This window comes from Lissotriton helveticus, chromosome 5_1 (assembly GCF_964261635.1).
Source record: "Lissotriton helveticus chromosome 5_1, aLisHel1.1, whole genome shotgun sequence".
NCBI lineage: Eukaryota > Metazoa > Chordata > Amphibia > Caudata > Salamandridae > Lissotriton > Lissotriton helveticus.
In genome coordinates, this window is record NC_136065.1 from 1,126,115,041 (window position 1) to 1,126,127,609 (window position 12,569).

The following is a 12,569-nucleotide window of genomic DNA, read 5'->3' on the forward strand; positions in this document are numbered from 1 at the left end:
CTTCCGTAATAGGGGGTCTGATGCATCCAATGAGATAATACTCAATGTGTCTGATGCATCCAATGAGATAATACTCAATGTGTATTATCTCATTGGATGCATCAGACCCCCTATTACGGGAGCTCCACTCTATGCTACCGGTTTATGACCGGAAATTAAACGAGCAACTCCATGGGTGGAAGCTTTACTTATTTATTTATTTTTTCGTCGTCAAAACGCACAAGACTCCCCACTTTTGGAGCCGTCACTTTAATCTACTGGAGTATCTCTGTTTTTAAATTGATATTGAAGTTTGGGACCACTGTTTCGTGAAATATTGCATACTCCCAAGGTCCCAGACCTATTGCTACTTTGGGTTCCCCTTGTTATATATAGTAGTACCCTATGTACAGGGTGGCGTACATAGGAGGCAGCCCCAAAATTAAGACCAGGAAAATCCTGGTCTTAAGTTGGAGAAATGAGGAGAAATGCATATTTCTCCTTGTTTTTGCTTTTTCCATGTGTGCTGCCTTGTGCAGCACACATGGAAAAAGCAAAATGCCATGCTTTGTTTATGTACAGGAAGGTGTCCCTTCCTGTACATAAACAAACCTTTTAGAAAAATGCAATTTTGTAACTTTCATGTGAAAGTTACAAAATGGCATTTTATGATTGTTTATGTGCAGGTAGGGACACCTTCCTACGCATAACCAATCCTCCCCTGGTCACAGACACTCTTGCACTCTGGTGCAAGGGTGTCTTCGTTGGTGCTGAGTTGTGAAACTTAGCACCATCGCAGGGGGAAACACAAGGCTGCACTACATTCTTGTAAATATTGTGCATCCTTGCGTTTCCAAAGTGGCAGGGTGTGTTGTTAAGTCCAGGAGGCTAACGACACGCTCCACCACTCTGTCGTACATATGGCCCACAGTTTTCTACATTTTATGCAGTCTGTTACTTGAATTTTCCACAACTTTGTGCCCCCCCACCCCTGCCCTGAGAATATAAATATATATATATATCAATTATATATCAAACAGAACTGCCATGGCGACTCAGTCAGTCATAAAACCTGTATTCGGAATCAGCATAAATCTTTAAAAGAGCCGCACACAAAACACAAAGATACTACAGTGCCTTAAAAACCATTAATACATTGGTAAAAGAGATTAACGAGTAAAATAAAGTGCATAGGAGATCTCTTAGTGCAAGTTGGTATATGTGTAAATATACAGAAATATCAAAAACCGTAAAATATGCTAGCTAATACCATCTTCATGGCTTTCTTATATCAAAGCCTAATTAAATAAAATTCCTAATAATAAATGAATTGATTAATATTGTGATTTGCCATGGCAACTCAATAATTATGGCTGAGACACAGTATCCATTGTAAATCCATAAATTGATATCTAATTACTTTTGCACCATTTTAAGAATCTACATACAACTTTGCACACCGCTTTGGCATACCACATGTTTCGCAGATCGGTACAGGTGAACAAAAGTTAAAGGGTAGGTCAAACAAAAATGCATTTCCTAGTTCGTGCTCCACTACAGTAAAATCCTATGAACTGATGTATACAAAACTTGGCATGAAAGTAGCACTTCGCTCATTTACTATAATTCTGTGCAGTAGTTTTAAAATAATATTGTTTGAAAGATATGTCAAACAGTAAAAATATGTTTATTTTCTCTCTAACTTTAGCTCCATTTGACCATTTTGCATGATGTTTGGCAAAGCTAAGCAAGATTAGCTCAGTTAAATTTAATGCAGAATCTTCCGGGTGCGGAGGCAAAATGTGTTCACGTGCTAATAATTGCTGAATGCTTTGATGAGTTCATATGAACTTTTATAATCATATAGCATATTCACTTTTGTGTTGGTCCATATAGGTGGAGCTAAAATAAAGAGAGGGCGCCGCAAAAGTGTTTTTGCCTGCTTATAACTTTGTCACAGTTTAATGAATCTGCATGAAAAATGGTGGGCTATTAATATATTAAAACTAGTGAAGGATGCTCAGCTTTCACACAGATCCAACAGGGGAGACTAAGTTAAAGGGAGGTGTCAAAAAACGTGAATTTGCTAATAACTGTGATTCTGTATCACAGAAATGCACAAAAATCGGCTAACACCGTTTTTAACTTTCAACTGGTATATTGAGTTTCAAACAAACGCATCACAGGAGGCATCAAAAGAGAGCTAGATGGATGCAAAAAAGTGTTCATTGGTTAATAACTTTGACTCCCTTCGACAAATCGGCACAAACTTCATCAGAAATGTACATGCTTGACGTTCTGATGCTAGGTTCAAATTGAGCCAAGTGTAAGGAAAAAGTTGATGGATGGAGTTGAATAAAATCTTAGATTATTTAAATAAATATGGCACCATTTAACAGATTTGCATGAAGTTTGAGATGACAGAGTCGGGCATAACTTGGAAACTGCTATGTGTGGAGGAGGTGGACACAAAGGCAGTTAGGTGGAAGGTCTTGCTGTTGGTCGACCCATGCCTCAATCAAGTTATGCATTGTTGAAATATGTACATGGCGGCTGATAGACGCAGACCGTGGCTGTGTGCCAGGCCATCAGTCCAACCCCTAGAGTACAACCTAAGGCCATGCATGATGGTGTTTGGACAGGTAGTTCACTGGCAGTCAAAAAACAAACCGGGAGGATAGGGTCAAAGGGAAAGGATTTTTAGAGACCTACTACTGGTTCACTTCCCCAGTAACAACACATAAATAACAAGCAAGAACCTAGGAGGTCTATGGGCCAGGCAACTAGCTGGCTAAACTGTCAAATCTATCTTTATGACAGATGGTGCTGCAGTCACCATATAGTAATATAAGAAAGAGAAGGAGAAACAAATGTGTAAGTAACCAAAGAATGAGAATGACAAAGACTTAATCAAGAACTGGTCAGACTAGATCCAGTACACATATTGTTTGTGAGTAACCATCAAAAAACAAAGTGATCAGTCCTATCATTTGGTCGTTCACACTGTGACCAGGCGGGTCCTTGGATCATCTAGATCTCGTGCCACACAGTCAAGGTGAGTATTGGATATGGTCCACAGTCAAAATTGGAACTACCAATTGTTGGTCTGATAGTGATGGCTCAAAAAGGAGATAAAGTACAGTGAAACAAAACAGAAAAGGTGGTGAATCTAAAATAGGGTGATATGTCTACACAACAACTTTAATAGAAACTAGGCACATCCCCTAACTAAAATAGGAACAGCGCAAACGACAGTATGGAACAATGACTATCGCAAAACGGGCCAACATGTTTCTGCCTACCGGGCATAGAGTCCCTTGGCATTCATCAGGGCCACTGCTCTCAAAAAGTTGCTACTGTTGGAATGTGTGTGAAAACAATAGTGAAAGCACAACAAAGTTTCAAAGTAGGAACGATACAACCTGTACCTACTGTTCAATTACTCATCCTCCTAGTCAGTGGACGTTCAAAGTGATCTAGAAAGACACATATATTACATTCTTATGATTAAGTCATACACAAATGCTCTCTGCTTCTCTTACATCTCAAATAATTAATTCAAAAGAATCATTTTAAATTTTGCTTGCTCACCCAGCATGACAGGGGACTGGACCTCACCTCACCTGGACCGTGCTCAGGTATACGAGGCCCCGCACTGTGAAACAGATAGATGTGAACAGGAACAGATATCAAAACTCAGTCATACTCACAGAGTCTAAGATAATCTAATTATTCCCCTATTCACTATATCACATCTGTCCCATAAAGAACTCCGTGGAGGAATAACAACCTTGAAATATGACGGGACACCCATTATACAAGTAAAAGAAACCTGACTATCGGTCAACCATTCTATATACACTGTCAGACAGTACAGGTAATCATGAGAAACAAAGAATATGAAACTGCTGACTGATTTAAAAGAAAGAGTCATAAATTTCTTACTAAATGCCCCTCCTAACGCCAGTTCAAAAGAAATCCACTCCTAAACTCACCTCTCCGTCGGTGCCACCAAACTCGCCTGAGACTTGGGGGAGGCACCGAACTGGAGGGGGTGTGGGGTTAAATAACAGAACAGAGGAGGGAACTACTTCACCTTCGTTTTTTAAAAGTTATTTTCATTAGTAAAAACGGTGTATACCAGGAGTTATGGACAATACCTCTCTCTTTCTGCATAGTGCTAGATGAAGATATGTCCGGGAATCATGGCAAGATGCTTCAATCCTTAGCGGACTCATCCGCATTTGCTCACAGGCATAAACACCAAAAAACGAGAGCCAGTATCACTCCGCCGGACTACGAAATGACGTCAGAACGGCCATTATTGTAGTTCTGGCAGAGAACAGAGAAGGGAACTACTTTACCTTCGTTTTTTAAAAAGTTATTTTCCATTATTAAAAACGGTGTATACCAGAAGTTTTGGACAATCCCTCTCGATTTCTGCATAGTGCTAGATGAAGATATGCCCAGGAATCATGGCAAGATGATTGCTCACAGGCATTAACTGACTAACATCAAAAAACGAGAGCCGGTATCACTCCGCTGGACTACAATATGACGTCAGAACGGCCATTATTGTAGTTCTGGTGGTGCGAGCGCTCTGGGCTGGAAACATACTGTATAAAACGAACCCTAACAATGTTAGAGAGCTGTTGGGAACAGTCCTCACCAGGTAATTACGTTAGTGAGACTAAAAACCCAGTCATGTGTGGTAGCTGATTCCAAACATACAGTCCTGTATTCAAATACAGGAGAAAACCCAGAAGCTGCAAGGAGGACATAGTGATAATGCTGGTTGGGTATAGGATACCGCAATATAGGATAAGCCCAAAAGGATATAAGGATAACCTCATCCATGAAACCCTGATCAAAAAACCTGTAAGTGCCATAAGATCTTACAGAAACATTGCACAAATCAAGTCATTGGCACACTGATAACACTCTTATCATGTACATATAGAAAAGAAAAGCAAGTGACTAAAGGCGAAAGCAATAGCCATCTGCCTATATGCTAGTACTGACTCAAATCTTGCTATATACACTAGTGTCTCTGAATGACAACGGGCTCTACAAAGAATACCATGGTATCTGGTCATTCAATCCCTTGGTGTCAGCGGAGAGTTTGAAAACCCATCGTTGTTCTCTCTGGAACAGGTATTTCGCAATATTCCTCACATGTGAGGGTATGAAGGGCTTCTCCAAGACAGTCCATACAAAGTCGGACTCTCCATGTTGTTCGTTCAGGAAATGCCTTGTTAATTGCGTCATCGATTTTTTACACCGGAAGGAGCTCTTATGCTCAAGCATGCGTACTCGCACCCTCCGTGTGGTCATTCCCACATACTGACGAGAACAGGGGCAGGTCAGAAGATATATAAGGTTCTCACTGTTACAGTTAGTGAAATGACTTTGTATCCAGGGTCTGTCAGTGCCTATGTTGATCTCGGTGGAGTGTGTTGTTTGTGCGCAAACAGAACAATTCCCACAGGGGTGATGACCAATTGCTGGTGGTAAGTCCCATAGAGTGCCCAAAGTTCTTTTAGGGACATCTTTGGGGCGCGTGTGAATGAGGCGATCCCTAATGCTGTTAGATCTTTTGAAAGCGAACAAGGGCGGTGCGATCTGGTCATTGCCATGATTGAGGATGCGCCAATGCCTCTTAATGATTTTCTGTAGGCTGTTACTTCTAGTGTTAAAAGTGCTCACCAGTGTCAGTCTATCAGGGGGAGTTTTTGGCACTGGCGGTTCAAGGAGCACTTCACGATTATTGTTGTGTGCTCATTTGAGAGACCGTTTGATAAGTGGTCTAGGGTAGTGTCTCTCCACCAGTTGTGATGACAAATTATTGGCATGGGTCTTAAAATCCTCCATCCTGGAACAATTCCTCCGAACGTGGAGAAACTGACCATAAGGCAGATTGTCCCTCAAGGATTTAGGGTGGTGACTCTCGTACAACAGTAACGAGTTTCTAGCCATAGGCTTCCTATATAACTCACTCTGCAAGCCTGCAGATGTGACATAGCTAGAGAGATCGAGAAAGGACAGTCTCTCCCTATGGGCCTCAAAGGTGAATCTGAGGAACTGATTCCTGCCGTTTAGCCAAAGATGGAATTCACTAACAGATTCAAGGTTCACTGGCAGTGCCAGGCCCTGCGTCACCTCCCCCCTTCAGCTGTGTGCAGTAGGCAGTGGCGGCTCCTCCGCTAAGGCGGAGGAACGTCACCCACTGCTTCTAAGCAGTGTAAATAAAGGAAACATAAAATGATAATCCCAAAGTTAATATAATTTTATGTTTCTGTGATTCTTTGTGGGTGGGCAGGGTGGGGCTGCTCTGCACTCAGACCGGGGCAGGGGACGATTGTTTTGCCAACTCCAAGTGTGCAATGACTCTTTTGACCGGCCCTCTGGGGCACTGCAGCATTGTGATTGGTCATGGGTGCCTGGGTGCTTCCTGATTCCTGTTCGGCGCCAGCGGAGTCCTGATGCTGAGGAGAGACGCTGTGGCGATAAGGTAAGTTAATTATTATTTATTTTACATCCCCCTGTCGCCCCTTCCCCCGCCCAGCCACCCCCAATCTGTGCTGGCCACCACTGGCAGTAGGGACTGGATGCATGAGCAACTTCCCAACATCCAACTAGTAATTTTTCTTTTAGGAAAATCTTGGACATTCCTCTAAAAAAATCTCAAATATTGCTATGGTTTAGGTTGTGCAAACTCTGCAACATTTAAATGTGAAAAAACGAAGAAATTCACTGAAAAGAATAAATGGCCTAATGGTTATTGCAATAAGCAAATGGACCTGAAACAAAACCTCATTAAAAAATAACACATTTAAACAAACAATATATACAGTATCCTTGTCAAAGTTAATGTCATCAGTAGTTTCAATTATGTCACATGATCTATGAGATCCTCAGAAGACCATGTTGTGGCGAGGTATGGTTTTAATGACAGGAGCATGTGTTATGACTTGTGTAGCAGATCATAATTGCTAATTCAAGGAGTCTTAGGGTTTTGATGTAGAACTGTAATTCTTTTTTTCCGTGAAAGTATTTATTTATTAATACATATATACTACACAGCGTCAAAGATAGTGACTCTCTTTATGTGGTAAGCTTCACAGAATCTTTGCTTAAAGTATTGAGTAGATTCATCAAGAGAGAGGAAAGTTAACAGTAGCATTTACATTTTTTATTTTAATCCACAGTAATTTTAGATCTCCAAAACAGCATGCGCTGAGAAGCTGAACTCAATCACACTGTGCTTGAGGAACGTTAGTGAAGTATATCTTTTTTTGTTTGGTGTAACTTTGCTCAGGAGGTTTTTGAGAACCCTTCAGTACAAAGATAGGTGCTGCTCAGTATAGAGGGTTATTTTTTTTGTAAATTTGCATCATTTGAACCATTAGGTTCATGAGAAATCTGTGAAATAAATGTAAGGAACTCATTTCGAAATTTTAATTGGCCTGGAGATCTGTTTTTTCCCCATCATGCTTTTCCATTTCGAAATTTCTTTGCCGACCACAGACCATTGTAGGCAGTTCATGAGCTAGTTCCACAAACGTGTGGTGTACTAGCCAATTACGCAATGTCAGGTAAGTCATGGACCTTGTTTCATGTACAGACAACACCTAAAACAATTTAGGAGTAGGGAGAGCACCCCAACTTCACCGTGATCATGGGACACCCGTAGTGGTAAAAATTCACCTCAGAATGTCATCAGCTAGCAACAAATTCCTTTTTGGAGACTATGGTGCTCTTTGATAGTCATGGTTCTCAAATGGTTTGTGAACCCCTAATCAAAACCACCAGGTACATTTATAGTCTCCTTAATCCCAACACTACACTTTAGACACTCCCTATGGCAGCATGCCACACCTCTGAAGCCATGCAGTTGACTACGCGCTGCCTTCCTAACAGCATATTCTTAACAAGATACATCTAAACTTCGACCACCATCACACATTAAGCACACTGCGTGACACCATCACATGCATGACATGGCCCCCAAACCACAAATCTGACTAAGTACTGGCACCTTATAAAAGCATCTACATCACGTCATCATTCTACATAACAGAACAAGTCAGAATAACATTCCATGCGGCTGGACCTCAGTCATCAATTACAGGACATGAGAACTGGAGCTTACCTTCCCTTGAATGTCTTGTCCTGCAGTTGTTTGTATTTTTTCTTTGTGTTGCCCCAGCACCTGTACCCCTGTTTTGTTAATTGATCCTTATTAAAGAGATACCAGAATAGTTCATGGGTGCCCAGAAGATTCATAATTTAAATCCTACTGAAGTGGGGTCCTTCCCTCGCATTGTGATTGCCAACTGGTAGTGCCGGGGAGTTATAGGGGTGAGATGCTGCAGAGCATGGCATGCGCCCCATCTCACAGGCCTGAAAGATAGAGGAAAGTTGCTGGTGGAGTGTCAGAGCCACATTGAAGCTAAATGATTGCAATTGGATTTCAGGTGCTGAAGAGAGCTGGGGTGTCAGAGCTCTGCAGATGGTGGGTTCCTAAGCCCCTTCCATCTGCGGGCAATTCTGTGAGATTTTGTTCAAGACCTGGACCTGCTGCTGCATAAAGAAAATTGGTGTTGCTTATCAAGGGCTTAACTCGGCTGGCAGCGGGGTTCTGCTGCAAATCACAATTAAAAAACTGAGGGCGTTTGAAATTAACAAGGACTCTGTTGACGGTGTCAGGGACTCAACCATTGAACAAGCTGCAAGTGGCACCTGGGTGACTTCTGGATGCTGCTGGAGTGGCCGATCACTCTCCAATATAGGACACATACTGACCTGGTGTCATAGGAGTTCGTGTATGAGAGGCTGGTTTGATCTGTTATTATGATTATCACAGCTAGGTGCACCTGTACAACTTAGAAAATCGCTGCACCAGAGACAGACATTGCATACTGCAATTAAGGAACTGTGACTCTGGACATAGACTTAATTGGCAATTGCTCTGAGATTTGGATAGTAACCTAATTTCAAATGCAGACGTTCACCAATTTCAGCAAAAAAAACAACTATTAATAAAAGGGGCTGATCATCTTGATGCCTATCACTTTCGATAAGCTTTGAGTTGAATGGCCTAATTATACCTGTTGGATTTTTGGATTTACTGTTACTATGTATCACTTCAACTATGAAACATAAGGCACTTATTATTAATGTGCGTCTTATGCTCATATACTCTCAAATGACTTGCTTGTAAAAGGTAAGGAAGAACATGTGGTTCCGTGAGCTGATGAGTTTAATACCTGTGGACTGTAATGATCGAATGATGGATGAGTAAGACATATGCGGCATAACCCTTACTTCCACCCCTCAAAATAGTTCTATTTAGTACCAATTTACACAGACCAATTCATCCCATTGTCTCAGGGCTTATAACAGACATACACCATTAGACCTTCATAGGAAAATGAAGTATAAAAAGGGCAGCCGGAGATAGATTTCACTATGTGTGTATCCAACACATACGCAGTCACAATCCTCACACAGTCATCGATATAGTTGATAAAAGTACTCACCACCACCACAAGATCACTGCAGCCACACTGCTGGCACTATGGTCAACTCGTAATACGGTGGTCTTTGGACAGCCAGTGCCATGGGCTACTGGTGGGGGTTGACGCGGTTCTCTGGCTCCTGGGGAGGAAAGCATTTATTTTCTGTTGGTGGCCTCCCCTCCCCCACCAGCACTTACACTGCTCCTAGTGAAAGGACATACTCTGGTCCAGATTATATCGCGGCATCGGTAATCAGGAGCTTCCGTAGCTGGATTCCGTCCCAAGACAGCTAAAGTAATCCTGTGCTGGTAGACTCATGTGCAAGCAGGGCCGGACTGGGAACCAAAACCGGCCGTGGCAAGGTGCTTGGCCGGCCCCCCCTCCTCCCCCTGGGGGAGGGGGGGGATGCCACCGAGCTCTTTACCAGGGCCGCTTTTCCGCCGAATTTGTTACAGGGCCGATTTTGCAGCTTTGCTGCAAAAACGGCCCTGTCACAAAAACGCCCCCCAGGGGCCCAAAAACGGCCCTCACCCTTGCGGCCGACCGGGGAATTGCCCGGTGCCTGCAACGGCCAGTCCGGGCCTGTGTGCAAGAGCTGCAGCGGAGCAGGGCAGCCGGCATTCAGGCTCGCTGCTGTAGTGGCAGAGCAAGCACAAGTCAGAGGTAATGTGAACCTACCTCAGTCAGCAGCAATATTCATTGAGGCGTCCAGAAGCCTACACACCCTGGAAAAGAACTGGGGGCTCATTTGGGAAGCAGAGAGAGATGTCCAGTGGGCACAATGCCCCATGCCTATGGAGAGGCGCAGTCTGTCCCCAGAGAAGGTGGGTAAGCTTGGAGGCAAGATCTCCAGGTACACTCTGCGTACCCACTCCATAACTGCAGTATCTAGGTTAAGTCCTGGGGTAGGATTACTCCCAGTTTTTGTGGCCCCCGGTGATAAGGGTACTGCGAAGGCAGAGAACCACTTACTATTGAAAGTAGTGAGCTCAGAGATTACTCTGACACAATCTGGGAAATCTGAGAAACCTGCAAAGCTGTCGGGGAAGAGCCTGTGGGTAAAGGGCTAAAGAATTTCACCCCACAGGTCAAGGTAACTCCCTCTCTGAAATCCTTCTATAAAGCTTTGAACCTACCAGTCGCACAAAGAGAAGTGAGAGGGGCGAAAGAGGGTGCTAGCCAGAAAAGTCTCAGTATGAATAATGCCTGTGCCGTGACGGCTCCCGGTAAAGATGCCCCACTCAGCAAAAGTATTAATATAGAAGTCGACAATGGGCCTGGTAGGACTTGAGTAGTATGGTGTATGTCCCTACATATACTAAGTTTGATGTCCTAGTAGTAGAGGATGAGCCAAGATCAGCAGTAGGGCAATGTCAGCAGACGAATGAAACAAGGGGTATAAATAAGGGGCAACCAGAGCTGTCATTGGCCTCCATTCTCTTAGGCTTAAAAGAAGAGCTAAAGAACAGGTTTGATATATCGGAGGCCAATCAGGCCGATTGATATTCAAGCCTCCTGCGCCACACTAGCACAAAACTAGAAGAAGTAGCCACTCAGATCGGTGCAATAGAGTTGGAGGTAGTAACAATGAGACAAGATTTTGCTAAAAACTCCTCCGGGATAGAAATGCTCTCCAAAGAGAATATAGGACTAAGGGATGATCTTGTAAGGATTGAGAATCATTTACTAAGGAACAATCTAAGGTTTCTGAATATCCCGGAGGCTGAGGAGGGCCCAAATATCAAGGCATTTATAATGACAAGGCTGCAAGACAAGGCCTTGAAAGATAGGCCAGACATTAATCTCCACCAAGAGATACAGCGTGTGCACAGAGATCCTTTTAAAAGGAACCATCAAAGGCAGAAGCCAAGGAATATCCTTTTGAACATTCTCTCATATGCAGTAAAGGAGGCGATATTGACCTCAGCCTTGGGAAACGGCACGTTCTCAGTTGGAACTTATTCCTTTTCTGTTAGATCAGATGTCTGCTGAGCAACAGGTCCGAAGCAGTGTAAATTGGGTAAAAGGATGGAGGAATTGCATAAATTAGGGGCAAAAGCGCAACTGAATTTCCTGGTAATTCACAGCGTTCTGTGGAATAATCAATCGACTAACTAACGAACTGTAAAGAAGTTGATGCAGTGATCGAAACCATAAAAGGAGGGGAGGTTTCTGGAGCCTTAATGAGATAGCGGGTGCTGGGTGGGGGAGGTGGGTGTTCAAGAGTGATGGGGTCACAATGGAGAAATATATCTATATTACACCTATTTCTCCATCTGGTAGCCTCACAGGCATATCATGCCTGACTGTCACGGGAGGGTTCCCCGGGGAGGGGGAGGAGAAGGGGGGGTTGGGGGCGAGGAAGGGCACTGGGACAGGAGCAGTGGGAAAAACGGGGAAAAAAGTCCTTGTTATTACCTAGTCACGTTTTTGAAGCTGGTTTGCCTAGGATAATGCATTTTAAGAAGTGTTTTGAATTTGGGAATGATGATGTGGGGGTAGTAAAGAGTTATCATTTTTAACGTCGAACATCAATGGTCTCAGAACTAAAGGTCAACAGAGACGGGTGATAAGATATTTAGAGGATAGTCTGCCCCATATCATCACATCACAAGAGACCCATTTAACGCCTAGTGAAAGGATAGACCTCTTTTCCAATTTTAGATGAGTGGAAAGTTATGTTGTCTCGCATCAATTGGGGTATTGCAAGGGGTGGCTATCCTGATAAGGAGGGGAGCCGAGGTCGACGTAATATCTTCAAAAACTGATAGCTCAGGCAGGTGGGCCCTGACAACTCTTAGATGCATTTATACGGAGTTCGTGTGTATCGGATTTTACAGCCCAAACCTAGATGACCCCCAGCATATAGTAAATTTGGAGTATAATTTAGTGGAGATAACACCCCCTATTATTATTGCGGGAGATTTTAACACCCTCCTGGAACCCATCTTGGATAGATCCACCCAAAAGAATTGTGTCCAAGCCCCAAGGGGAAGACAGACCCTTAAACATATGCTTCAGGACATTGGCTTGGTAGATGCATGGACATATTTAAAGGGGTTAGAGAGG

General features: G+C 43.2%; 1 long non-coding RNA gene across 1 annotated transcript; it reads right to left on the minus strand.

Moving 5' to 3' along the window:
• Positions 1-3,323: 3,323 nt before the first annotated feature.
• Positions 3,324-4,226, minus strand: LOC144753517 (uncharacterized). Its single transcript, XR_013594397.1, has 3 exons — positions 4,140-4,226; positions 3,571-3,634; positions 3,324-3,455 (listed from the first exon to the last, which is right to left on the minus strand). It is a non-coding gene; the product is annotated as an uncharacterized LOC144753517 (long non-coding RNA).
• Positions 4,227-12,569: the final 8,343 nt, after the last annotated feature.